The 25523-nt window shown below is 43.6% G+C and overlaps 1 long non-coding RNA gene across 1 annotated transcript in view; it reads right to left on the bottom strand.

The window, feature by feature from the left end:
• Positions 1-260: 260 nt before the first annotated feature.
• The window catches only part of LOC108639327, a 67615-nt gene continuing 42352 nt past the window's right edge, over positions 261-25523 (bottom strand). Inside the window, exons 3-4 of the long non-coding RNA XR_001920387.2 lie at positions 12469-12566; positions 261-652 (exon numbers count right to left, since the gene is read on the bottom strand). This is a non-coding gene — a long non-coding RNA (uncharacterized LOC108639327). The remainder of the gene's footprint in view (positions 653-12468; positions 12567-25523) is intronic.

Below are 25523 nucleotides of genomic sequence, written 5' to 3'. Positions count from 1 at the left end.
CTTCTCCAGACAAAGAAAAAACTTCTGGTCAAAATCTGAGAGAAACAGGTAATAACTAACAGGTGCTGCAAATGAGAGACTAAGGACTCAGGCAGACTTCACTCTCCTCTAGCCTGGTGGGCAGTAAGCATTTCCAAGGTGATACTCTGTTCAAGCTATTAATTCATGTTCCTGTTGAAGCTACTCTGCTTAAATACTCACCAAGGAACTGACTTGAACACAGCTTTTCAACAGAAGCCCAGAGTGTTACAGTCTCTGCTATGAAATCAGTCTCATTTTCAGGGGAACTAATTGGTAATACTCAATGAACAGCTTTAGCAGGAAACAAAGCCTTGCAAGCTTCCAAACAAAAGCTCTGGAAGCAGTTGAATTGACCTTGCCATTTAATTAAATCTCATATACCACAGCAATAACATATTTGCCCCTTTTATGGGAAAGCCATGTTGCTATCTTCCCACTCAGCCATGCCAAATCTTAATTGTGTGAGTCACTAACTCCACACATGACTCCTTCCTCATGTTTTCCTGCAGTGTGCAGATATCCAGCATTCCTGCAGCCCAGCACGGTGGCCTCTGCCCTGCTTCTTGCTGCAGTGCCACACAGCACAGTGGCCTCTTCTTTCCCTCCTGGGCCAGCATGGCATCCTGCTGCCCTGCAAGAGAAGAAATACGAGAGGGTTGTTTTCCTTGCAATCAGTAAGATCAGGAAACAAGCACTTTGTTCTTGATGGTTCCTGCTGTGTGCTTGTCTCTCAGACCTTACTCAGAGTGAGTTTCTTCTGCCTGGGCTAGAGGCAAGGGACACTAAATTGCACTGGCAGCTGTAGTGTGTAAAGGTGGAAGGCAAGGAGCAACACTGTCTTCAGCACTCATTTTCTGCCCTCTGATTCTGCATAGTGAGGCCTTTTATTATGTTTTCTCCAGTATATGTGAGAAAGAAGTTGAATGTTGTTAGAAGCATTTTTTTTCCCAGCAATGAACGTAGCTTGGCTGGCGACTCTTTCCTGCTCGTTCAGATGCAGCACAGCTCAGGCAGTTCAGTGCTTACAGGGTCAGGTCTGGCTCTTGTGGTCACACTTTCACTGTAAACCAACCAATTTTGTGCTCTTTTAAAATAGAACAGTCCTCCTAATGTTTGATTCCACTGCCAGCTGAACCAGTAAGACAGTTTGCATGAGGGGGGCAGAAGAGGGCTGGTGTGGACAAGGGGGGTTTTTGTAGCCCCTACTCAGTTGGATGGGGATGCAAGGAGGGTTTGCTGTGCAACACTACTTTAAACCTTCCAACTAGTTCTTCAAAACATCTAATTAAAATCAAGCTAGCCACTCACAAAATTCCACAAACCTGTGGGAGCAGGTTTTGTTTACTCAATGAATTGAGTTTATTTCTCAATGAATAAAAATAATGTATCAAAAAAATCAGTGAAGTTAAGTTATAGTTAAGATATAAATCGTATGATTAAAAAAGTATGAATGTGGATGCGGAGAACATTTAATCGCTAGATGATGTTCTTTCCACTTCTGGTTTGACTTTCCTGTTTGTTTCTCCAGTAGGAAAAATAATGACATAAGTCAGTTTAATAAGAAAAGAACAAAACATGGAAACATAAAAGTGGAATAAGTTTCACATCGTATAAACTTACCATAAAGATGTGCATAAAGGATTAGAAAGTAGTGAATCTCCTAAGGCTGAACAGTCCAAGTCATTAACTTTTAATATAAAATTACTTCATATCTTATCACACTAATGCTTTCATCTACTAGACTTATAATGATTTTGCTGAATGACTTCCTGTATGTTCAACTGCTTTTCTTTTGCGAGCACAGAAAGGAAATACAAAACTATTAGAAAAATTTTGCAACTGTGAGAGAAAAATAAGCTTTTCATTTGTGTTTTCGTGTTAGTTATTTAAGACTTGGAGCATACAAAGTTTTGCCTGTTTGCTTCAGGTTCGATACCTGAATTCTGAAATTTCAGGCAGACTACAGACCTGTCTTACCTTCTGGATTATAGAGCAAATACAAAACTTGCCCTTAAGCAGAAACTGTGCTGCAAGCACAAGAAGCTGTCAATTCCGAGACTAAATATCTGCTTTTCTAAGACATTGTCCTCAACAACATTTGCCAGGAGATGCTTGAAGAATATAAAAAATAAAGCCAGCCCCTGCTTTTTTGGTGGTCTGTGTCTCAGCAAGGGTGCAGAGCAGGTGGGAAGGTGCCTGCTGAAGCAATACCATCTAGTGGCAGCTGGAGAAAGAGAATGCCCCCAACAGGACCAGTGCTGTAAATGTGAAAACTGAAGAGATGGTATCTAAAACCAAAACCACCTGCTTGTGAATACTTCTTTTTTCAAGATTTGTTTCCATGGTAATATATCAGAAAGGAAGATGACCAGAAAAGGAGCAGAAGCAGGGAATGGACTGTAGTTACTGGAACCAATAACAAGCTCAGTTGCATGGCCTGGTCTAGCAGAAGTGCCAAGTGATCCAAGGGTCTGGCTTTTGAAATTACATTTCCCAGCAGCAAGCAAGTAGTATTGTGCAGCCTTAGCTTTGAAACTGTTATCCACTTGCTTACAATTAGTAAGTGTTTGTACATGGTTAGAGCTTAGCCCCAGAGGAGATGGGGTAGAAGAGCAGGAAGATGTCAGACAGGGTTTTATTTCAAGTCATGGTTTGCTGTGCTAGGGGGAAGGATATATAACATTTATGACTGGATATGCAGTGTAGTGGGACAATTCCTATATAAGAGACCTGGCATTTGTAGGGAGCAATAAAGTCTTTTATTACACCATCTGATAGAGCTTAGACAATTGTAGGGACTGTAAGTCGCTGTTGCTGAATAATGAGGACTTCTGTGCTAGAACACTGTGGGTTTTTTCTGTTGATCTAATTAGAGATGTTAGCTTTTCCTACCAACCCCTTCCTCTTTCAGTTTCTTCATGTTCTTGACTCCAGCATTACTGTAAATACTCTATTTATCTGTTCTGTCAACCTCTACACCCCAGAAAAAAAGAGGTAAGTTTAATGAAAGGTAAAATGAATGGATTGGCTGACTCTGTTTAAAACTCTTTGTGATAATCCAGGCTGAAAGCCCAACAAGCATAGAGCATGCTGCATAGTTGCCCACCCAGGTGCTGTGGAAATACAACCACAGTAACATCAATGCTTGGGTTAGCAAAGAAGTCATTTATCTAAGCATTATAGGACTAGATTACCTGTTATTGCACATTCCAGGATAAGTTAGAGCAAAGAGTTTAGACACCCCTCTTAGCTAATAGAGCTCAGAAGTCTCACAGTGTAATTTTCACCTCCTGCTATTACTGCTGTCATTCTGCAATGAAAACACTGGGCTACTGATGAAGTGGCTGCCTTCCACAGGCATTGTGAAATACCTGAGGCACCTACATTAACAGAGTGGGAAAGGCTTCATTCCCACAGCTGATAGAAGTCAACTAATATTTACCAATTTCAGGTGAGACTCTAGATACTGAAAGAAAGAGAAATCTTTTTTTGTAGAGGCAAATGTAGTAAAAGTTTTACATGTTACATGCAATTAAACCAGAATGAGACATTCTATACCTCTGCCCAGACAAACAGTGCTGACCATAGAGCAGATGTTGTAGAATTCTTTTGCAGTTTTGGGGGGGACGGTACTTTTCCAAAAAGTAGTGTATATTAGCACAAAGCCCAGAAAACATATCTCTTTACCACTGCTATTTGGGCTATAGTTAGCTTTGGAAAGTGCAAAAGGTTTTCTGGAAGATGGAGAGTTATGGGGTGATGTTTCTGATGGGCTCAGCCTTGACCAGTAGCAGGTTATCTCGGAGCCGGCTGGCATTGGCTTTGTTGGACATAGGGGAAGCTTCTGGTATCTTCTCACCCTGTAGCCTTCTCTGCAAAAACCTTGCCATGCAAACCCAATGCAGTACAGTATGATTTAAACTCTAGAAGACTTAAAAAGCCCATTAAACAATTTAAAAATTGCCATGACAACTAGCTTTGACATTAACAGGAACATCCAACACACGAAAGGAAACTCTCAACCTAAAGAGACCACAACAAAGCCCTTGAAATACAATAAATCTTAGTATTGGTAAGGCATGACAGGAGCCCCAGTAGGGTCTTTACTCAAGTGTACTTTCTACATTGCACGGCTGCAGTTTCTGTTCTTTGAGCTCCCCAGACATGATGTAACTCCACCAGTTAATGGACTGTTTTCATTGCACTGTTCACCTGAGTGGTTGTTTCCACTCCCAAGCACAGGCAACATCAAACCAGCACCTGACTGTGACTGTGCAGAGACTCAGGCACTCCCTCTTATCTCAAGGAGAATGTTGTGAATCAAAGCCTTATCTACAAAGAAGATCTTCCAAAGGATGGATTAATGATGTTCAGCTTGTTACCCCCAACTGCTGAGACATGACAGTGCCTATACTTATAGCAGATTTTTGTAGCTAACCAATCATAATAAGGAGTTATTAATTCCTAGGAAATTAATTTATTGTCTAGGGACTAGACTTATTGTCTAGAACACAGGACCCAGCTAGTAAAGCATAACAGGTGTGTTCCCTTTGAAGTCTACAACTTGGAGTTCCATAGCATTCAGTTTTTCTGTTACTGTTTTCTAGCACCAAATAAACCTCAACATCCCTTTTCCATTAGTGTAACTCTCTTTTCTGGGGCAGGAAAATGCAGAGGTGGTGAGCTGGATAATTCTATAATTTATTTGCCACTATATCAGGATAAAACAATAAAATACCAACAACAATTAAATTTAGAGAAGTTCTACCTGTTCATTTGATGAAAATTTGTTCCTTGTTTGTAGCATGATCATGTGTGCAAAAAATTCACGTCCGATTAATATGACACAGTATTGTTTAGCTAAGGCAGATCACGAACACTGTCCACCTTTGCTAAAATGTTTAGTCACAAAGAGGAGATCAATTTTTAGTTAACACTAGAAATTTTCCAAGAAAAAAATATTCAGCAAGTACAGAACAATTGGGCTGCTCTAAGTGCCCATAAAAACCATAGAAAACTAGAAGTGTTTCTACATTTATATCCAAACACAGAAGCACTAAAACCATTCATTTAGGAGTGTAGGGGGGTCTTCTCCATTTATTTTGTGTTAGGCTTTTATCTTCCTTATCTGATTCTCTAAGGAATTTACCTGCACTTATACTAGAAAGCCAATTAGGGCTGAGGCACAGGCATGAACTCTACCTGCCATCATCCCCATTACATCTTTGCCAGCTTGCTCCTGGAGTGGGTTTTCCTTTGGCAACCAACACTCTGCAGGCACCAAGTGGGGACAGCTGGGCAGCACTGAGTCCCAGCAGGTGACACAGAAAAAAACCCTGTTCTCCTGCTGAATTCACAGGCACCACTGGAAGAAAGATGGTAGGTAGAGGAAATGCAACTAGGCAATACCTTGTACCATCAGAGCATGTTTTGGGGTTGGCTCACTCAGCTCCATGCTGGGACGGATGTGGCCAGGGCTGCAGTGCACTGGGAGCAGTAGGGAAAGAGCAATCCATAAGTCTGAATAGCAGGGGATTGTGCAACAAACATTAAATGTGTTCCTCAACTCCACCCGTACAAATAAACTGGAAAAGCAGTTGTTCCCTGGATAGATCTAGAGACACATTTAACAGAGGACGGAAACATGCACGGGTTTTATGGCTTGAATAATGTCTGCTCGTAAAAAGGCTGTTGTTTTGTGCAATGGGAACTGTAATACTTTATGCCTACTAGCTCTGGGATGACAGACCTTTTCCTTCAAAAGATACCCTCAGCAGCAGGATTGCAGCCTTCCCTTTCCTGCAGGTGAGTGCTGAAGCAGCACAGGCCCTCGGGGTCTCGAACCATCATTTCAAGAAGGAATTGGACCGTGTTTTACCTTCATCTCACAGCGTCAGAAACAAAATGAAACAAACCAAAACCCCACATACTTAAAAAGGATACCTGAAAAAACCTGATATTTGTAAAAGTGACATGGTGAACAAAAAAATTACTTCTCTTGGCAGATGTGTAATATTACGGTTACTTCACCTACTACTAACATTAAGTCCTTGAAAGGACAGTACAGGGGTAAAAGTACTCCATAAGCTCATTCCGGGACATAAATGCAAATTTTCTGTTCTGAAATGCATATGTTCTGAAAATAATCCAATTTATGAAATAAAGACCTCATTTTGATTAGATCTCAAAGTCCCAAACTCCTTTAAAGTTAATTAATTAATTAATTAGAAATCAAAGTTTTCTGGCTCTAATCATGTCCTGGCAGACCTCTTGCCATCTTTTTATAACCAGAATTGGGGAAATCTTTGTCCAGGTGCTGTAAGGAGCTGGCACTAGAAACTGTAGATCTTTAAGAAGTTATTAGTGGAGCAGTCAAACCTCCAAAAATTCAGCTAAATATTTCTAGGACCCCCATTCCCATATCTGATACTAAAAAGCCTGCCCAAGTCATAGAAACTTGTCCAGATTGAGGCAAAGGAGAGACTTAAACTTGCATTTTTCATGTCATGGTTATGTGCATGAGATAGGTGTTTTTTCCCTTTAATGAAAGGGAATCAGTCTTCTGAGGACTTTTTACTTGAAACTACTGTGTTGCTGATAAATAAGTAAAAGTAAAGCAACTGGGATAAATGCATGTATTTAATTATTGTTTGCCCCTGTTTTCTGTTGATGCCCTTGAAGATCATTTTGCATATGCGAGATAAAGTTATGGGCTTTGTATATTTGTGTGCAGGTGCAAAACATAGAAGATAAGGTGGAAAGAACAGCTGCTGTATTCAAAGCAGCCTTTGCAGTAGTCATTGGTGCATTTGAGTAGTCACCAGAATTCAAACAAATAGTATTACCAAGTGAGATCCACGAGCCAGCTGTGTCCACACTGTATAGACAGACACACTGGGAATTAGGATAAAATAAAAATCACCCTGTGTGGCTGACCAGTAAAGAGCATGTTTTAGGGAACATTGTTTCCATGTATCACCATAGAGAAAAAAGAATTAAAATTGTCTCCACGCTCCCCCCAGAAATATCAGAAATACAGACTTCAGATTCTCCTAGACACTGCTGGATCTCTCCACTTCCTAAAACCTTTGGCTTTGTGGTGGAAGCATCCACTCCCAAAGCTTCAGCTTACCTGCAGCTCTGCCGTGGGCAGTCAACATTCTGGCACAGGCTGAGTGCAGAGGACCCACAGGACTCTCAAGCTAAGCAGAGAGATTTGGTTTAGACAGAAGATTGATAGATACAAACACATACAGACACATGTACTTTAAACCAGCAATAAAAAAGGCAGTACTTGGGAGTAAATAATACTGTATCACAACAATTAGTGATATTACTATATGACTGCATTGTGTGGGAGGATTTAAAAACCTGTAATTTCATTGTTGAAACAGTCCTAAAAGTGAAGAATTTCTGATAAGCTTCACAACATCAATTACATGAAAATTGCTTTCCCTTCTCCCTGCTCCAGAGAATCTGTATGTTATTTTCATTGCATTGACACAAAAAATAGTCCCTGTTCGTCCTGTGTCCTGGAAAGCATTGCAGAGATCCAGCTCACTAGGCCATCCACACACCAAAATTTATAAACTTTTATAAAATTACCAGCTTTTCCACCATCCTGTTACATGCTATGCCATCCTTCAGTATGACAGTGATGCTATTTGCATTCTCCAGTAAAATGAATGGTAATATTCTAATAGCCATACAGGATGCCAGCAGCTTATGATATAATCCAGACTTCCTCAACTCAATTAACAGAGTAACTAAATTTTAACTGACACTGTGGCTTCAGTTCTGTCCTTTGCATTTGGCACCTTAATTAGCTAATAAAATTCTCCAAGGCCAGCTACAGAGACAGGAATTATTTGTTTGGATCCTGTACTCACCCAAAAGACATTTATAAATCCAGCCAGAGCCTGAGTTCAGCTTTCGGGTGAATGAACACTTCTCAAAGGCACCACGAATGCATGTATTTAATTTATGCATGTATTTAATTTACTGAGTAGCACACTTCATATTTTCTCCACCAAGGATGGAGAGGTGCAAGTCAAGCTTCTCTCTTTACCCAGCTTTCCTGTTAGGCACAAGGAGGAGCAAGTCACCAGGAGATGCTGCAGAGTGAATCAACAGCGTGTCCTTGCTCTCAGTGAAGTCTCTCAGTGAAACACTTTGCCTAATCCAAAGCACACATGCTCGCTTTGCTCCAGGAGAAAGGCAAGTACAGCAAGTGTCACTGCACAACCATGTAGTCAAATATCTATGGGGATGGTTCATTTGTACATCTTAAAAATGCAAATATGTGTCTGTTTGTTTTTTAACCGCAGAAGGGGTATGGGATATGAAAATCTGGAGCTCTGGAGATTTTCATATCTGGAGACATCAAAAAGAGGGGAGAAAGTCACCACTTCCTCTGCACACCAGAACTGGTGGTCCTCTCCTTAGACATGTGGAACCACCACAACTCCTCCAAGACCTCACCAGGGACACAAGTCACAGCCTTTAAAACTCACGTTGGGAAACAGCTTAAGCTCTCGGAGGGTGTCAGGATTTAGACTTAATTTTTTCTGATTTTCTACATACAGTAGCACAGAAAAGACAAAATACTCAAGCCTGCCACTGGAGACCTCTTGGTGAACACAGGGACAGATAGGGGATCTTTGGAGCAGCTCTCCAGCAGGCAGTGAAGGACCGTGATCCACAGACTTTGGCTGGACGGGGTGCAGTCATGGGGAGATGTGAAGGGGGTAAAGCACCCTGTGTGCTGCAGAGGCCAGTATTTCTCAACCTTTCCTTTTGACACGATGGCCCCTCCTTTCAGGTGAAGGCTTCTCACTACCTTTAGTCTTTTCAGCACACAGGCAAATACATCAGTGCTCCTCTGTAATTGTTTTGCATGTAGGGACCTGTGTGTTTTGACAAGCTGCTGAAGAACAGGGAGCCTTAGAGGACCTGGAGGTGCAGAAGCCTGGGCAGGATTCTATTTGCTTTCCACTGTCGTAACTTTCCATTACCTCACGTCTCTGGCCCATGACAGGCACACACTTCTGCTACCTATGTGAAAACGAGAAATTACCCCTTTACCTCTGCCAAGCCTTTCACCAGGACACCAAAGGACTGCTACCCTTTCTCCCCCTCATCCACAACTGATCTGGCTGCAGCGAACAGCGTACACCTCAGTACATGGCATACAGGGCATGGGAATGTGAATGTTAGCTCAGTGGTAGCTCCAGGCTGGTGATGAATGTTTCTGTTTCACTGACATCTACCAGTGATAAAGCAATTACTTTCTAAATAAATAATCACATTTCATTGAGTCTCCCTGACTCTTTCTTGCAACGAGGTGTTTTCGCTTGCTGGTCTTTCCTTTGCTTGTTACTCTTTCTGCTGAGACTGATAGGAATTTGGCCTTTCATGAAACCTTATGTTAAGACATGGTGACTGTTGCATACAGAAGAGAAAAGATCTCATTTTCTGGCCAATTTTTCTTCAGTTTAGAAGGACCCCCTCAAAATTAATCTAAAACATTGAAAAATGGGTAAGTGTGATGTAACTGTGGTTGTCAGCAAACTCAGTTAAGGATTAGGGTGTTCCTTTCACTGCTGTGGCATAACTGCAATCTTTCCTCTGGTAACATTAACTAGCAAATCCTTGCGAGTCTTGACTTTATGTGCAGACTCTCGCTGCTGCTGATCTGCTCCTGAATATGCTTCAGATAGAGCTAGCAGGTTCCCTGTCAGCTGTAGCTACCCTGGAGCTGGTTTTCCAGTTATTTGAAGGCAATTAGTCCTTGGTCATATTACCACTCACCAGCTCTCCGGTAAGCCTGGAGCAGAGTGACTTGGCTCACAGTTGGACTTCCCCAGTCCCTTCCCTATGTTAGACATTCAGAATCTGCACATTTTTAGGGTTTATTTCTCCTATAAAGGAAAATGCATAATGCCATGGGGTTTGCTTTTTCTTTCCCTTCATGGCACCTGTAAAGGCTGCAATGTCCCATTCCCCCCCAGAGCCCAACATTGATAATCATCTGTTTTCCTCCCCCCTGAACAGCTTCATGGGACATGAGGGATACAGAGCTTCCTGAGGAGCGGAAAAACAAGGTCCTCCTCAGAGAACCTCAGACCTGGTCCTCATTAAAGTCCTTTCTACATAGTACAGCAAAGAAAACCATACCAGAAACTTCCCCTCCAAGATCATCGAGTCCAATCCTTAACATAACAGTGACAAGTCCACCACTAAACCCTGTTCACAAGCACCCCATCCACACGTTTTTTGAACACTTCCAGGGATGGTGATTCTACCACTTGCCTGGGGAGCCTTTTCTAATGCTTGACCACCCTTTCAGTGAAGAAATTTATTCAGATTAGGTTTGAGACCTGATGGAAAGAGAGTTGCTTCTAAGAGCCTGAGCAATGTGTCCAGTGCCATCACAAAGAAGAGTCACCTCTGCCTGCCCAAACAACTGCATCCTGTTTGCGCTTCCCAGGCTCAAATCCTGCTGATGCCAGGGCTGCAGCACGTTAGATAACAAAATCCTTCTCGCTCCCATACCCCTGAGCAGGGCTGGAGGCAGCTCCGGAGCTGGCACACTCTGGGGCTCCTACAGCCACGGCATTCCCCTTCCCGGTGCTGCCCTTTCCCGGAATCCTGCCCGGGAGCATGTCTGCGGCCGGCTGCTCTCCGGGTGGCAGCAGCCCCTAGATGGAGCTGCGCAGCAGGGAATGAGCACTCCGCCGCCGAGGAGGCCCCCCGGCACCATCCCACCCACCCACCCGTGTCCGCGACCCCCCGGGCTGCGGGGTCCTCTGTTCAGCATCGCTGTGCTGAGCCCTCAGATCAGGCTTGGGTGGCCGTGAACGTCTGGCAGCCCTGGGTGGGAAGGATGACTGGGTCTGGGGTTTTGTTTAACTCTGTTTCATTAAACCCCTTGTTTTTAAGCTGTTTCTAGAGGCAGGCTGCACTTTTCTGAAATTATTTTGGTAGAGGGGGAAAGGCAGCTGAGCCATAATCAAAGAAGTTTATTTCTGGCTATTAAATGGGAAAAAATATGTTAGTTTAATTGCATAATATTTCATAATCCAGCAACTATTTTTCATTTTTAGGCTGAAGCTTTGTAGTCCTTACCTGTTCTACTCATCAGTGAACTGTAAGATACCCAAACCCTGCGTTTGGGTATCTTACCCAGACCACAGCAGCACCTTTGAGGACCCAGCTGCCAGCAGAGCCCCCAGCCCATGGCTGTCCTTGCCCTGGGACCGTGGGTGTTCGGCACAGCCATTTCTGCAACGGACCTGGGGCATGCCCAGGAGTGCCAATGAAAGGCTGGACATGAATCCAGAAAGAGCAGATTGATGCTCACATCAATCCAGGCTTCACTACAGGTAATTATCCTGTATCTAAATTATCTCTGTGTTTTGCTGGAATACTAACACATTTCTTTTTTTATAGAGTTAATGTTTTATAATGGAAGTCACAGACTGAGCTCTGAAGAATCTGCATTAGCACTCTCTGTCAGGCCAGAGTCTGACCTAAAGGCCATGAAAGCAGGGAAAACTGGTGTTGCCTTGGGTGAACATTGGCAGGTTGCTACAACTACACTGCAGGGGAAAATTGTGCTCTGCATTAGCAGTGTGAGAGCAGCCAGCCTGAAGGTGACAATTTCACAAGACAGAACATCTCATCTACCCAGAGACGAGGTTGGGTGTAAACACCCTTCTCCTTTGATACACAAAAGCATAATTACAGCTCCTGGAATTGCTCTAGCAAGAGCACTGACTTTCCCCTGCCAAGAATATGAAACTCACAGGAATGCCTTTTTCTTCTCCCTTTCTTCCATAGATGATGGCTAGAAACTCCCTCAGATATGTATTTTTTTGCTCAGCACATGCCACTTCAGATCGGTTGGGCTGGATCCATCCACAAAAGATGCTGAACAGTTGGTGTTTAGCCCACACAAAATCCTATCCACATCCACAAAAAAAGGTCTTCCTCTGCTTTTCTCACCTACAGGACTCAATTCAGCTGTATTTTCAGAACATGCAGAAGCCAGAGAAACAACTCTTGTCCTCAGCTCATTTACCCAGATTCAGGGGTGGGGTGGTCATCCCAGACTGAGGAGAAATGGGCTTTTCTTTTGGGATACACCACTAAAGTACAATGCACGCCTGACTCCTGGGGGACTGTCCCCAAATATCCAGCCACAGATGAGCCCAGGATGGCTATTCTCTCAAGAACTTCTCTGTTCTGTTGACTTTACGTGAGGTAAAGTCCTTATTGCTTTTAAACATCTAGTGTATCACACAATCCCCAAGCAAATCTCCAACCCACTGAAAGATTTTTCAGAGAACTGAGTTTAGTCTTACAAGTGTGAAGGTCTAAAGATCACCCAGAATGCAATGGAGCCTTCCCAGGCACATCCCAGTAGCCCTTCCAAGTGTCACATACCCTCCTCTGTAGCCACCTCCAGGACAAGAGCAGAGAAAGGAGTAGCAGTGCTGGAGGGGAAGATTGCACGTCCGGATGGTACACAGTGGAAACCACTCCTGAAAATACAAAAAGCAGAATGTGTAATCTGAGCAGAGCAATGAGAGAAATGAACCTTTATTTTTTTCCCTACTATATGGTGATTGTGAAATTTTTTTATAATTACAAGTGATGAAGGTGTTGTCATGCCTCAGTCAACAGGCCGTGCCCCCAAATACCTCAACAACAGCCAAAGAAACATTGTGTTCTGCAACTCAGGTTTTAATTTTGCTGCCTCGAATCCCAGTACAAGTCTGGGCTGGTTTTATGAATTCTGATGATGTTGCAGCCTAATGTGGCAGCCTGATAGATGCAGACTGAAGGAAGGGGGGATTTAATAGCCCTGGCCCGAGCACTGAGCTGGTAATGAAGAAGGGTTGTTATTAGTCGTTTGCATAACATAAAAAGGAGATTCAGATCCAGGCTTAATAAATTCTTCTTTGTATGAAATAACACAGTTATAGCCACTTCTATAAAAATGTCAAAGCCTTTATATGAAGTAAATGTTCCTTCAGAGCATAAAATACAGTCCTACGACTCAATAAAAATCACTTGTGTCACTACACGGATTTCTTTGAAGGGTCACTCACCAGGCGAGGGGTGTGAACTGAAGCATCACTCTCCTCACTTGGGGTGTGAGACAGCACGGTGACAAGAGCTAAAGTTGGGGTGCCAGAACTAAACTGGGGACAGTGAAAAGCAGGCACAGAGAAGCAATGCCCTGGGTGTGGACCTACTAAAAAGGCACGCTGCTTTTTCTTGGTGGTGTTTTGGCCCTGAGAAACTCTAGGTCATCACCCAAGATTAGTGGGCTCAGAGGTGGGTCAAACCCCCAGCCAGTGGGAAGTGGATGGATTGGGCGGCCGGGCAGCAAACAGCAACCCAGCACTGTGCAGTTGGTTTTGGTACTGGGCACAACTGACAGAAGACAGATTCAGGTATTCAAAGACAACTAGTGATGCTCCATGTGGAAAAAGTCACTGCAGCAGTGGGGAAGGCTCAGCTGCAAGCACCCTGGCTGTGTGGTAGTGTCACAGGAGCCTCAGCCAGCTGCTCCATGCAGTTTTCTGTCTGGCATTCTCCCCTTGGAGAGCTGCACATGCCCCATACTTGGGCCAGTGCCTGTCTGGGTTGATGTGCAGTGCACCAATCCCTTCAAGCACAGCTCCTGCAGAGTGACAGGAGGTCAGTGGAGCCCAGGAGGCCTGGCCATGCCCTGCAGGGAGCCCCAGGGTGGCCATCAGCACTAGCACAAAGGTCCACGACCTTCACTCATCTTCTCCTTGAGCAGCCCAAGGAGTAGAACTCTGTCTGAATCACAAATAGCAACTAGTTTCTGTTGAAGACAGATACACTTTTCATACTTTGAGATGTTGAGACTCAAGGATCATGGTGACCCTGGAAGAGTCATCACACCGCAGCAGGAGTGTGAGTGCTATTTCTCAATGAACTAGTTGAGGTGCCAGCAGCAGTGTAAGTGCAAATTCAGTGCTCCTTCTGGGTTATAATAACCTCTGAAAGGGTACACTCAGCTGCAGAGCAGCAAGCAGTTTGAGGAGGCATACTTTCCTTCCTATATATAATCCTGGGTGCAGAACAAGCTTTGCATCCTTACTGTGCAGACAGCCTTAAAGTCCTGATCCTGACACAGAGCAGTGCCTCAGGGCTGTCTGCTTGAAAGGCCCAACTTAGACTGGCCTAGGAGATACAGGCTTATCGAGAAGAAGTTGGCTAGTAAAGTCCTTTCAGAAACTATGTGTACTAAATTCATGCTCCAGGCAGCTTAGAAAGTGCCTGTGCTCCCTTCTTTTAAAAATTAAATTGTCATTGTAGGGACACCCATCCTTTCCATCACAGGTAGAAGGGCTATGTAACTCCCAGCTCCCAAACTACTGGTGCTTGCAGAGGGATATTCCCTTTAGCAGATGCACATGTTCTGTCCCAGGGAGCTGTGCCCTTGTTGCTGCACTAGTACAGACCCTTTCCTCCTTAAGTGCTTTAAAAGCTACTTCACCCTCTGTCCCCTAGAATTTTGGCAGAATTTAAGGCCACACAAAGAGAACATGGTTATCTCATCTAGACCACCGTCACGACCTATGGCTGGGATGTGGCCAACTGGAAAGCAAGTCACGACTTGCTTTCACTTTGTTTGGAAGCGGGCAGACTGTGTCTAGCTTTCTGCCACACACAGAGGCCTGTTATTACATTCACAAATATTCAGAAATCATGGGGGATTCAGGTTGTGGTTCTGCAAGATGTAAGAAATTTGTTTTTAGTCTCCATCAAAAACACCCCAGTCACACAACACAACCCAGTGGCCGGGTACCAACCCAACCAGGCAACGCAAATCTGCTCAAGACTTTCCAAGGAGTGACTTTGGAGCAGGAGATTTCATCCCAGATCGAATACCAGCTGTGCCCCTGTAGCCAGCATAAAGAGAAATTAGCACACACTCACGTAGCTATGCTCATATGCAGACCCTTGACCATGGACAATGTTCATCCAGCTGGAGATCTGTAATCCTGTGGATCCAATACTTAATTAACTGAAAATTTCCAGCATTTTAAGTTCTGCTCCCACATACTACACAGAGTATCATGCATTTCTGTGTGCTTATTTGCCTGAGTTTGGGCAACTGAGGAATAATAGTCTGAAATTTGACACAATTTCCCTAAATAATCCCACACTACAAAATGCTGTGAGTCAAAGTGAAGATTTCCAGGCTGTCCCAAAGCTTGGAAAAGCTTCTTGGGCAAACTGCACAGCTCCAACGAGACACGTGCTCCTGATTTGACTGAAGGATGCTGAACCAGTAATTTTCTCTCCTGCATTTTCAAAAAGAATATGTATAAAACCACACACACACGTAACCCATAGCTGTGATTAGCACCACAGTGATAAAGCAGACATTCCTTGCAAGAAAAGAGGAGAATAGAGCAGTTACGTACACACTGACTTCCACATGCATACAAGACATCCTCCTTGAAGGGGGAATTATGGTGCATGGGGAGAATAAATCATCCCAGGCATATCTGGGGATGTCCCATGCTCCCTCAGCACTCCCTCAGGAAACAGAATGTGGAGAAGCTAAAATAAATTGGAGAGATGAGCAATAATTTATTTTCCCGTCTGGAAAAGATAATTTAACTACTCAATTAAACATTGCCTGAAGCCATACTATTAGAGTTGCACATCCCATCTGTAATACAGATGGATCTTGCTCTCTTATTACTGGTCTTCATGCTGTCTGGTACTTTAAAATTCTGGTTTAATTAGATGACACCTTCCACAAATGCTGAGCTATTGGAACATAATTCAAGTAGTATCTAGGAATTTTTGCCATCCAAGAAACCTTCTGTAGGAATCATATGTTCTCATATCTCTGACATATAAGAGCAGATTGGAAGTAATACTGAATAAACTGATGCTATATTATTTCTTACTTTGTGTTATTTTGAAGCACAGTGCTTCAGTCTGGGGTCTTTTCTCTCATTTATCAATGGTTTTCACCTAAGATCATCCACAAATCAGATAGCTTTACAATGTATTTTTCATTGATTTTTCTAAAGTGTTGATTCAATATTGAAATAGATCATTTTAATACTGAATTAAGGAGCAAGTATCCCCATTATGAGGAGATTTCATTACGATAGCATTTATTACACCCAATTATAGCTGTCTTGAAACTATGCAGTTATTTGGAGAGGTTTGTGAGCGATGCATGGATGGGCAGGCAACTCTTTCATGGGCAGGGACTTGTATGAGTGGAATACTTCAGAAGTGCCTGGCAATTCCCCCAGTCTCCTTGCCACCCCTTTGCCCATCTGAGCCCACAGCACAGCAGGCACTTCCCTGGAGCAAGTGCAAACCCCGCAAGTTTAAGGGATTAAAACCCACAAAGCCGCTCCTGAAAGGTGGAAACAACCAAGATCCACAGACTTGGGGATGTGGCACTTAGGGACATGGTTTAGTGATGAGTGTGGCAATGCTGGGTTAAGAGTTGGACTCGATCATCCTAGAGCTCTTTTCCGATCTAAACAATTCTGTGAATCTCTGACTTCTGACTTAAAAGTTCAGGGGAACTTACATGTGATTGAGAATTTTGCACCACAAATACAACTGAATGAACAGGAACTTTTTGCTTTCATGTGAAAAGCTCTATCTATCTCTCCAGCAAGGAGAAGCACTTTATCCCTCAGATCCCCATGGCATCTCCCTAGCTTAGTGGGAATTTAGACAAATATCAGTTTATTTCCTGGTATGTCGTATTTTTACTAACCATTCTAGTCTAACAATTTTTGCCAGGATGGGAGAGTCCCTTGTGCTGGGAGCTGTATGAACACAACACAAAACCAGTGTTTTATATGTTCCTTCTTGATAAAGACACTGTAACTTTGGGGAAAATAGAAGGATTTACATGCACAATGAACAGATCTCCTGTGATCACTGCTCCTGGATGTCTTAGGTTAACTAGTCAGCTGGGCTATCAGTGACATCTTTAAGCATGAGAGCAGTTTTCTTTATCCCATTTTATCTGAACTGCTATAACTACAGATTTTTTTGTTGTTGTCCAGCTTATTTTTGTAACTCTATTAAATTCTTTACCTTAACAGTGTCACCGTTGGGTGTGCAGTACACTGTGATTTCTTTATATTGTACTACTTTTATGAGTCACAGGAAGCACTGAGGGACAAAAAGCATAATTGAAGGTGTGAAAACATCTATACAGTCTATGTGTACTGGTCCCTCTAGGTTTTATGAAATCCCGTGAAGATGAAGCCAAGGTTGACTTCCCTCAGAGTTTTAGAGAGAGTTGAAAAAAAATGAATAAAAAATTTCCAAAAGACAATTCCTTCACTGTTAGATTTGCACCAGAAACTCATCACATATATCAGATCCTTGGTTACATATGCAGATGTTTCAGCCATATGCAATAACATATGGCACGTTTCTCACAATAACTAGTCTTTTTTTTTTCCTGTGTAAGGCTACAAAAACAAACACAGAGTGTCTCAGCCTGCTTAGGACAGAGGGGGTATCTCTACTGGCTTCATCTCCCCCCACCAGACTAACTGCCCACCAGCCAAACATTGGTTCAGCTACCCCTCACTCTCCAGTCCACTGATGAGTAAGCTAAACAGTCCTGGGCCCAGTATTGAACCTTGGGGGACACCACTAGTGACAGGTCCCCAGCTAGATCCTGTGGCCCTGATTAGGACTCTCAGGGATCTGCCAGTTCTTAGTCCACCTCACTGTCCTCTCACATCTTCTTCCCTCACGGTGTGTGGGTGTTTTGTCCACCACCACAAGTTTGGCCATGTTATTAGCAAAGGAAATTAGAAGTAGGCACCTTTAATCTTGGTCGAACAGCCTGGTGTTTGATCACAGTGTCTGGTGCCTCTGCTGGAAGGTCAATAGCAACAAATTAAGTGCTGCTTAAGCTCTACTGATCAGATCAACTCCTCACCCCAGATGTTCCTGTGGCAGAAGAGCCTGGTTGCAAATACCAGCTCACCTCCTTCCCAGGTGCCCTTTGGCAGCAGTCCACATGTTGAGAGCCACCAGCTTCACAAATCTCACCAAATGCAGACATTTCTGTGTCTGATTAGCAACCAGTTTTTGCATTTGTTAAAGTTATTCATAGGGCAGAGAGTTTTTTCTGAGTGCTGGAGGAAAAATTGCTAACTCAGATGGAATTCAGTACAAGCACTTGAGATTGAAAAGGTCATGGCTGTTAGACTGGGCAAAATTTATTTCTTTTTGGTTATAACAGCCACACACATGGAAAGAGAAACTTCGGGGTTCTGCCTGACTTGCAAGGAAATAAAGACACAGATCTATAAGACATTTTAAGCTAATAAACAAAAAAGTAGATCAGCATGCTTGATGGCACAGGATCGGAGAGAGATGTTTCAAACTATTACAAAATTCCCAAAACAGAGAAATTTAGAGCAGCTGCTGAAATGGGGAAGGGCTTTGGGGAAGGAATTTTGATTTACAAAACAATTATGAAATTTTATGCTTTTCTCAGCCCTCGACATGCATTAAAACTTTGCTAGCTATCCTGGGGTTAGAGTTTCCCACTTGCTCTATGCAACTTGCAACATCAACATTTCAGTCAACAGAAAAACAGTTTGACAACTCCTTAAACACAAAATTGTCATTTCCAGTAGAAATATGAATGCAGCATAAGCACAGCTGTAAAAACCATGAATGTTTGAGAGTTATAATCTTCAAAGTACTGCTTTCTTCACTGCGAAAAAGGGAATGCTTTACTTACAGACAACTTTGTTTCCTAAATGCCTGTCTGAAGCAGGAATTATTCAAATAATGTGACTTTCTGGAGACACAACTATTTCAGACCTCTGCTGGAAGTTTTTTGAAGGAAATGTTGGTATTTACATGTAAGAAAGAATATTTGTTTGTGAGGGAAAAAATAAATAATCAGATACGAAAGGATAAAACCTGTTTATTTTCAGGTTCAGCTTCTCAGCTCCTTGTCTAAATAAAGATTCTGCTGCTCTAAAGGAACATGATTGTGAAGCCCTGAACCTCTGCCTGCCTTCTCTCTCTGATCCCAGCAGGAGAAGTAGCTGTTGAGGACATGGGAGCTGTGAACCAGTATTCCTCTTATTTGAGAGATATGGACAAACACACTTGGTTACAGAAACTGGACAGTATCTCCAGCTGGTCCCCAGCCCCACCTACTCGCAGGGTTCAGCCTGGAAGGAGCCCATCCTGTTTGGCTGAGCCTGCCAGCTCTGGGATTATTTTCCACGACTCTTTTCAAGGGCCAATTCCTGCTTTGAGCACTTGTCGGGAATAATGGAGTTCTGCAAGTGCCAGCTCCAGAGCACACACAGAGCTCTTGGGGGGAGCAGAGCTGCAATGCCAACTCTGTGCCTGATTTAAAATTATTATTTTACTATTTAAACTATTTAATTTTTTTATGACCTAGAGGCTTAGTAGTTTACTGTGCTAGATGAAGAATGCCTCCTTCTATTGGAAAACAGAGGAAAAAAAACCCAAAGCCACACATTTCACTTTTCTCCTGAGTTCCTCTTGGCAGCTCTACAGCTGCTGCCTTACTGAACATATGTACTAGGGGAGGTCAAGTTTATCTCCTTTTTCTCCTCAGGAAAAAAACTCCATTCCTGGCCCAAGGTCTGGCCAGCTTTTGGGTACTTAATTTCAAGCTGACCACCAAACCACTATCACCCTTCAGCCCAGGAGCATACATGCCACAGGAAAGAGGATGATGTGAAGGGCACAGGAGGCTGAATGGCATCCAGGAAAATCATCCAGTCCTCTGGAAGAGGGTGATAGCAAATAGAGCAACAGCTGGCAAGAACAGACCAATAAAAATGTGGTGTTGGGGGATGAGAGGGGAAAAGATGGATATAACAATCTGTGCTTATCCAAGTTTGGCAGCTGAATCACATATTCTGGAAAAGATAAAAATACATTCAGGCTTGAGATGCCTCCATGGGGATCTTACACCTGATGGAGTGACAGCAAAGAACTCTGCTCTATGGACTGCTCTGGGCACAGCGACAGGACAAAACTGAAATATAGGCAGTTTTGTTTAAAAGTTAAAGCTTTTTGTTTGTTTGTTTGTTTTTACTGTGAGTGTAGTCAAATACAAGAACAGGTTGCCCAGAGAAGTTGTAGACTCTGACCTTGGACATACTCAAAACCCAAGTGGGGATGGCACAGGACAGCCTGCTCTAGCTGGTTCTGCTCCGAGAAGGGCTGGACTGTCCCATCTCCAGAGCTGCCTGCTCACCTCAACTATCCCGTGACGCTAAATTAGGTGACAGCCATAGACAGCCTAAGAACAACTTCTTGCCTGGTGTGCATGTGCTGTACCACCTTTTGTCAAAACATGGAGGGCACCCTTCACCTCTACTTAGACAAAGAATAAACTTAGTGAAGGACATTATTTGCATATTGAAAAAAAACCCTTCCACATCTTCAGTGTGAGAGACAAAGGCTTCAGAATAACCAGTGCAAAAAGGGACCTGATTTCTTCAAACAAAACAGCTCAAATGAGTCATCCCATATTCCTGGCACAAACTGCTGCTAGCTCTTGGATGTTAAGTGAGATGGGCAGGATATACTAGGCAGTAGCCTGACTGTACATGAATTAAGAGATGGATTTGGTCATGCCAATTATTTTCAGAGATTAGCCTTTGCAAACACACTTTCTACAGCCAAATCAATTGCTGGCCCTGTTCAGGCACCCTTATTCTCTCACCTCTTCTGTCACCTGCCATCCTTCAGCAAAGCAACCAGCCTCTTCATATGCTGAGCTCGTTCAGTGATTTCCTCACCTGAATTTTGGTTTCCACCTGTGTCTCTTTGCAAGCACACCTAGCACAGAGCTCCTATTTGCTTTCCATGCTGCCTGCTGTATTTCAACAAACTGAACCCAGAGCACACAAAGGTGAAGTCTTCATTCCGGGCAGGACAGAGACTTGACATATTTCTCTGCTTACCATCAACCCTCGCACACTGATGGTGTAATAATTCACATTTTGTCATTCTAGAACAAGAACAAAACAAGTCAATTGACCCCTGTTTGACTCTAAATTGTTTTCTGCATTGTCAAAACACACAAATTTAGAAAGATAATTACCCCACTACTTCTGAATGACAATCTCAAGTTGAACTATAAGATCTCCATGGTCCATCTATGTCTTTGCAGCTGAACTTGCTCCAGATGCCCACAAACCAGAAAGGCAGACAACCAGGAAGGCTTCACTGGGCTTGTGCCTCTACCTCTCACTACAGAGAGAAAGGGCCAAGTAGTACCCCCACCCTCAGAGGCAGAGTGGGTGTGAAAGCCCACGCAGGCTGGATGGGCCTTGGAGCAGACACAACCTCCCACAGCACTGCCACAGCTCATCCACAAAGATCAGCCTGACTGCCCTGTGACAGAGCAGGAAGAACAAAGCTGGAAAGCAACCACCTGCTGAGACCATCTCCCCTGGAAAACTGCTGGAAAGACACAGGCTTGCACACTCCAAGCACAACCATAGGGCACTGAACTTTCATTATCTTACCTTCTACCGAAATGTGAGGGGCAAGTCTTGTCCTCTTGGGTGCAGGTATTGGATGCTGCTGGCTCAGCTGATCCAGAGGAGCCAGACTGCTGTGGAATTGTAACAGCTTGAAGGGTCAAAGGCACCCCAGGACACTCAGGGAGCCAGGAGTCCCTAAAGTGCCACTATAAATGTCAGGACAGAGTAGCCCAAACAAGAGAAACTGTGGCCCACAGGCAGAGCTCACCAGCCACAAATCTCCCACTGCCCCTACCTGAGTGAAACTAATTTAACAAGGAGCAATAGGGGAATTGGCTGGGTCCCAATTAGGCTAATTAGGGCAATGGTGTGAATCAAGCAGGTAGTGAGGAAGAGCCTGGCCACTTGGAGTCATATGGGGACCTGACAAGGGTTAACATCAATGCTGCACTTGAGTGTTTGCTTGAAAATCCGTGTGTGTCTCGCTAGTTCTCTGTCTTTCCCACAGGGATTTGGGCTGCAGTAAACCCAGCCCTTCCTCTGAGCACAGCACAGCACAACACCTCTTACCACGCCTCTAGCAATGCTTGTTTATGTGATCTTGCTATTGCTTTCTATCCAGTAATCCCTCTTCAGTGTGGTTTCTGCAATGGGTTGTCACCAAGAACTGTTCATTCTATCACCCTTTTATTGGTAAGAAAACATCACGTGCTCTTTCACAGGTTTGTCAATGTGGAACCCAACCTGCACACACTCTGTCACAGTAAGAGTGCTGCCAGGAGCCTCTGTGCAGGTCACTGCAAGCCCTGAATCCAGCTCAGTATGCACAAAGCCATGCCCAGACTCCCATCTTCCTGTTCCATACATGGCTGTGCACCTCACCTGCTGTAAAAGCCCCAACCTGACATGGTCTCTATCAAAAAATGCAGAAGTCAGAGACAATAAACCACTCATGGAACAACTATCAGCCCCAAAATCTGTACTTTTAGCCTCAAAACACAGTCTATCACCAGCTGTCACTTTGCCTTACTCAGAGCTCACAGATGTTCAGTGTAATGGTACACATTTAATATAGATACATATTTCCCTTTGTTTTTTCTATCATAATTGTAGAACAATTAGAAAATAATCCAGCTATGTTTTATTCTAGGTCAAGGCTAGCAGTTATTAACATAAGTAGTTATGATATGTCCTCCAAGAAAAAGCTGGCCTCAATTCAGTTTTTTTCCAAATCAGAAACTGTGTTATTTCATTTCTTCTGGATCCACGTGGAAGCTAATGCAAGGTAGTCCTCTCTATTTACGTTTCTTGATTTAGCTTATACCATTATATATTAATGTAGACTGCCACTTGGCCAAGGCCAAGATTTAAGGTGTAATTGTGCTCTCCTCAGGTTGCTAATTCTTCCCTGAGTGCTCTTGCTAGTACTGCACAAAGCAGGTGGTTAATCACACCCCAGGTAACAGGTCTCAGGGCTCCCAGGGATGCAGCCACTGTTGTTTTTGTTGTCATTCCTGTGCTTTTTTTTTTTTTTATGTTTTAAGGTAATGTAGCAGGGTCAGGATGTGGAATACTGCAGAGATTAACTAGGCAATTCATTGTTGGACACACAGCTAGAGAGTGAACTGTTGAAAACCAACACAACCAGTGGTAATCTCTGATGTAAGATCTGAGACCAAAAGCTGATTCAGGATTTCAGAGGAGGAAGAAATATTTCTCAGACTAATAAGCACAACACTGGCCTGGGCTCTTAAAACATCTGAAGCCCTGTAAGCTTTATGTTCCAAAAGAAATATCTGCTTCTGAGTTCTGGAGCTGAAAAGGCCAAAAGGTGAGAATGTCCCTGCGGTGAGCTGCCCACACAGGGACAGGCCATGGGGCAGGGTAGCCAGCAGCTTGCCGATCCTTCACACACAGGACCACGTTTTGCAGTCAGAACATCAATGACATCAGTATTTTCCTGCTGCCCTTAGATAGATAAATAAAACTGTACCCAGTTTCCTTTTTTTTTTTGCATTCCTTTGCTCAATTTTTTTTTGTTGCTGTACAATGGAATTTTCTGCTCTCTTTCAATGGTCTTAACATTTAATTACTTAAATCAGAGAAATGTTTTTACTTCTCTGTTAGATAATCTGCTTTCTTTGAACTGTGAGGCAACGCAGAAATGTCCTGTGGGGAACACCAAGAGATGATAGGTCAGATGAATGCTACAGGGTGTAGCTTTGGGATCTTTTGCTGGGACTTGCCCACTGTCCTTAACTAATGAGTGACACGGGAGAGACCATAACCCCAGTGTCATGAGGGGTTGAGGGACCCTAATGTCACCATCCCTGGAAGTGTTCAAAAAACATGTGGATATGGCACTTGAGGACATGATTTAATGGTGAACATGGCAGTGGTGCTGGGTTGATGGTTGGACTTGATGTCTGAAAGGTCTTTTCCAGCCTTAATGATTCTGTGATTAGAAATCAGCTCCACTTTCTCCTCTAGTAATACCTACTGTAAATGCTTTTGTTTTATTGTAGGCTCTAATTATCTGTTTTGGTTTCATCACTTGTGTTGGTGATGAGTGAAACAAATGTGAGATTGTCATGTTCCAATGCTCTGTCAGCAATTTAGTCCTGATTAAAATACATCTGTGTTGCAAAACCAAGATAGCACTGAACCACTCTCTCCTTTAGCTCTCAGAAACACCACCAAAAAGTGTCCAAACACACACTGCCCACGGAGAGCACCTTCCCCATCCAGTAAGAATGCACATCACTCTCTTGCCCTAGAGCCAGACATTTAAGTAGTTACTGAGCTGCAAATAAAATCCATAATGGCTTTTAAAATGTTGCTCAAATTAGTGCTTAATTATGTGCCCTCCTCTGGGAGGTCAGATCACGTGTTTATTTAAATTGCTCCTTCTGAAAGGCTTTAAATGGCCTGGCAGTCTGGACCACTGAGGTCAGTGGGAATTTTGATCTGAGAAATACAGAGAGCTGGAAGTACAAGCAGATGCCAGGAATCCCTGGGAGGGGGTGTCCCTTTGTGGCCATTGATCCCCTGGAGGGACTTGGTCTCCTCAGTGGGTGAAGCCCTGGCCAGGTGTGTCAGGTGAGTGGTCCAGCCCTGGCTGCCACATCCAGGCACCACAGGAAGGGCTGGGGAGAGGGAAAACTTCCTCTTACCTTCTCATTCTTGAGCTGCCTTCTCTGGGAGCTATCCAGGGGATCCTCTCCCTCAGCTGGGGTGCTGATGTGTCCTCTTCCCAAGGGTGTGGAAAGAGGGTCCTCATGACTCATCCATTTGCTATTCTCACATCTCTGTAATCCTCAGATGGACTCTTCCCCTCCTGGCTGAACTGGCACTGCTGTGTTTCACAGTAAAAGGGATCAGCTGCATCTGTCAGGGTGTCAGCAGAGCATCACACGCCTGGGGGACATTGATTCTGAAGAATGTACTTGAGTTCCAACAGAAATGAAGGAGCTGAAATGCAGTATTAAGCTGCTTGTGTCTACCATCAATTCACATTAGATGTAGTCAAGCTATTGACTTAAAACCTCAATTCCCCTCTTACGAAAGAATGAAGCTGGAATTAGGAGAGGAAAAAGAAATCTGCATTTTCATGAGCCAGTGGCTGTGATTTTTCCGTGAGCTGATGAAAACTGAGAGGAAAGCACTGCAATAAACCAGGAGAGGAAACAGCCCAGTCATGAAGTTGTCATCAGGAAAACCTCAGGCAAAGGTTTTACAGCCTCTGCAGATCTGCTGTTGCCTCTCCAGTGAGAGGCAATGAGGTTCACACAATCCATGAAAAGACATCAAGGTGATGGCACAGAATTAAAAATGTCTGGAACACTGAGCAAGCTGAGGAAAGATACCTCAGATGTTCCTGCTGCCAGTGTCTGGACAGGCCCCTGCTCTTGGCAAGGAGGCTGCCTGCTCCTTGCCTGGTTTAGGTCTGTTGGG

The sequence above is a fragment of the Manacus vitellinus genome, unplaced genomic scaffold (genome assembly GCF_001715985.3).
Source record: "Manacus vitellinus isolate BGI_N305 unplaced genomic scaffold, ASM171598v3 scaffold_19_pilon, whole genome shotgun sequence".
NCBI classification, from domain to species: domain Eukaryota; kingdom Metazoa; phylum Chordata; class Aves; order Passeriformes; family Pipridae; genus Manacus; species Manacus vitellinus.
The sequence above is the reverse complement of the archived record's forward strand: the minus strand, read 5'-3'. Positions and strand labels throughout refer to the sequence as shown.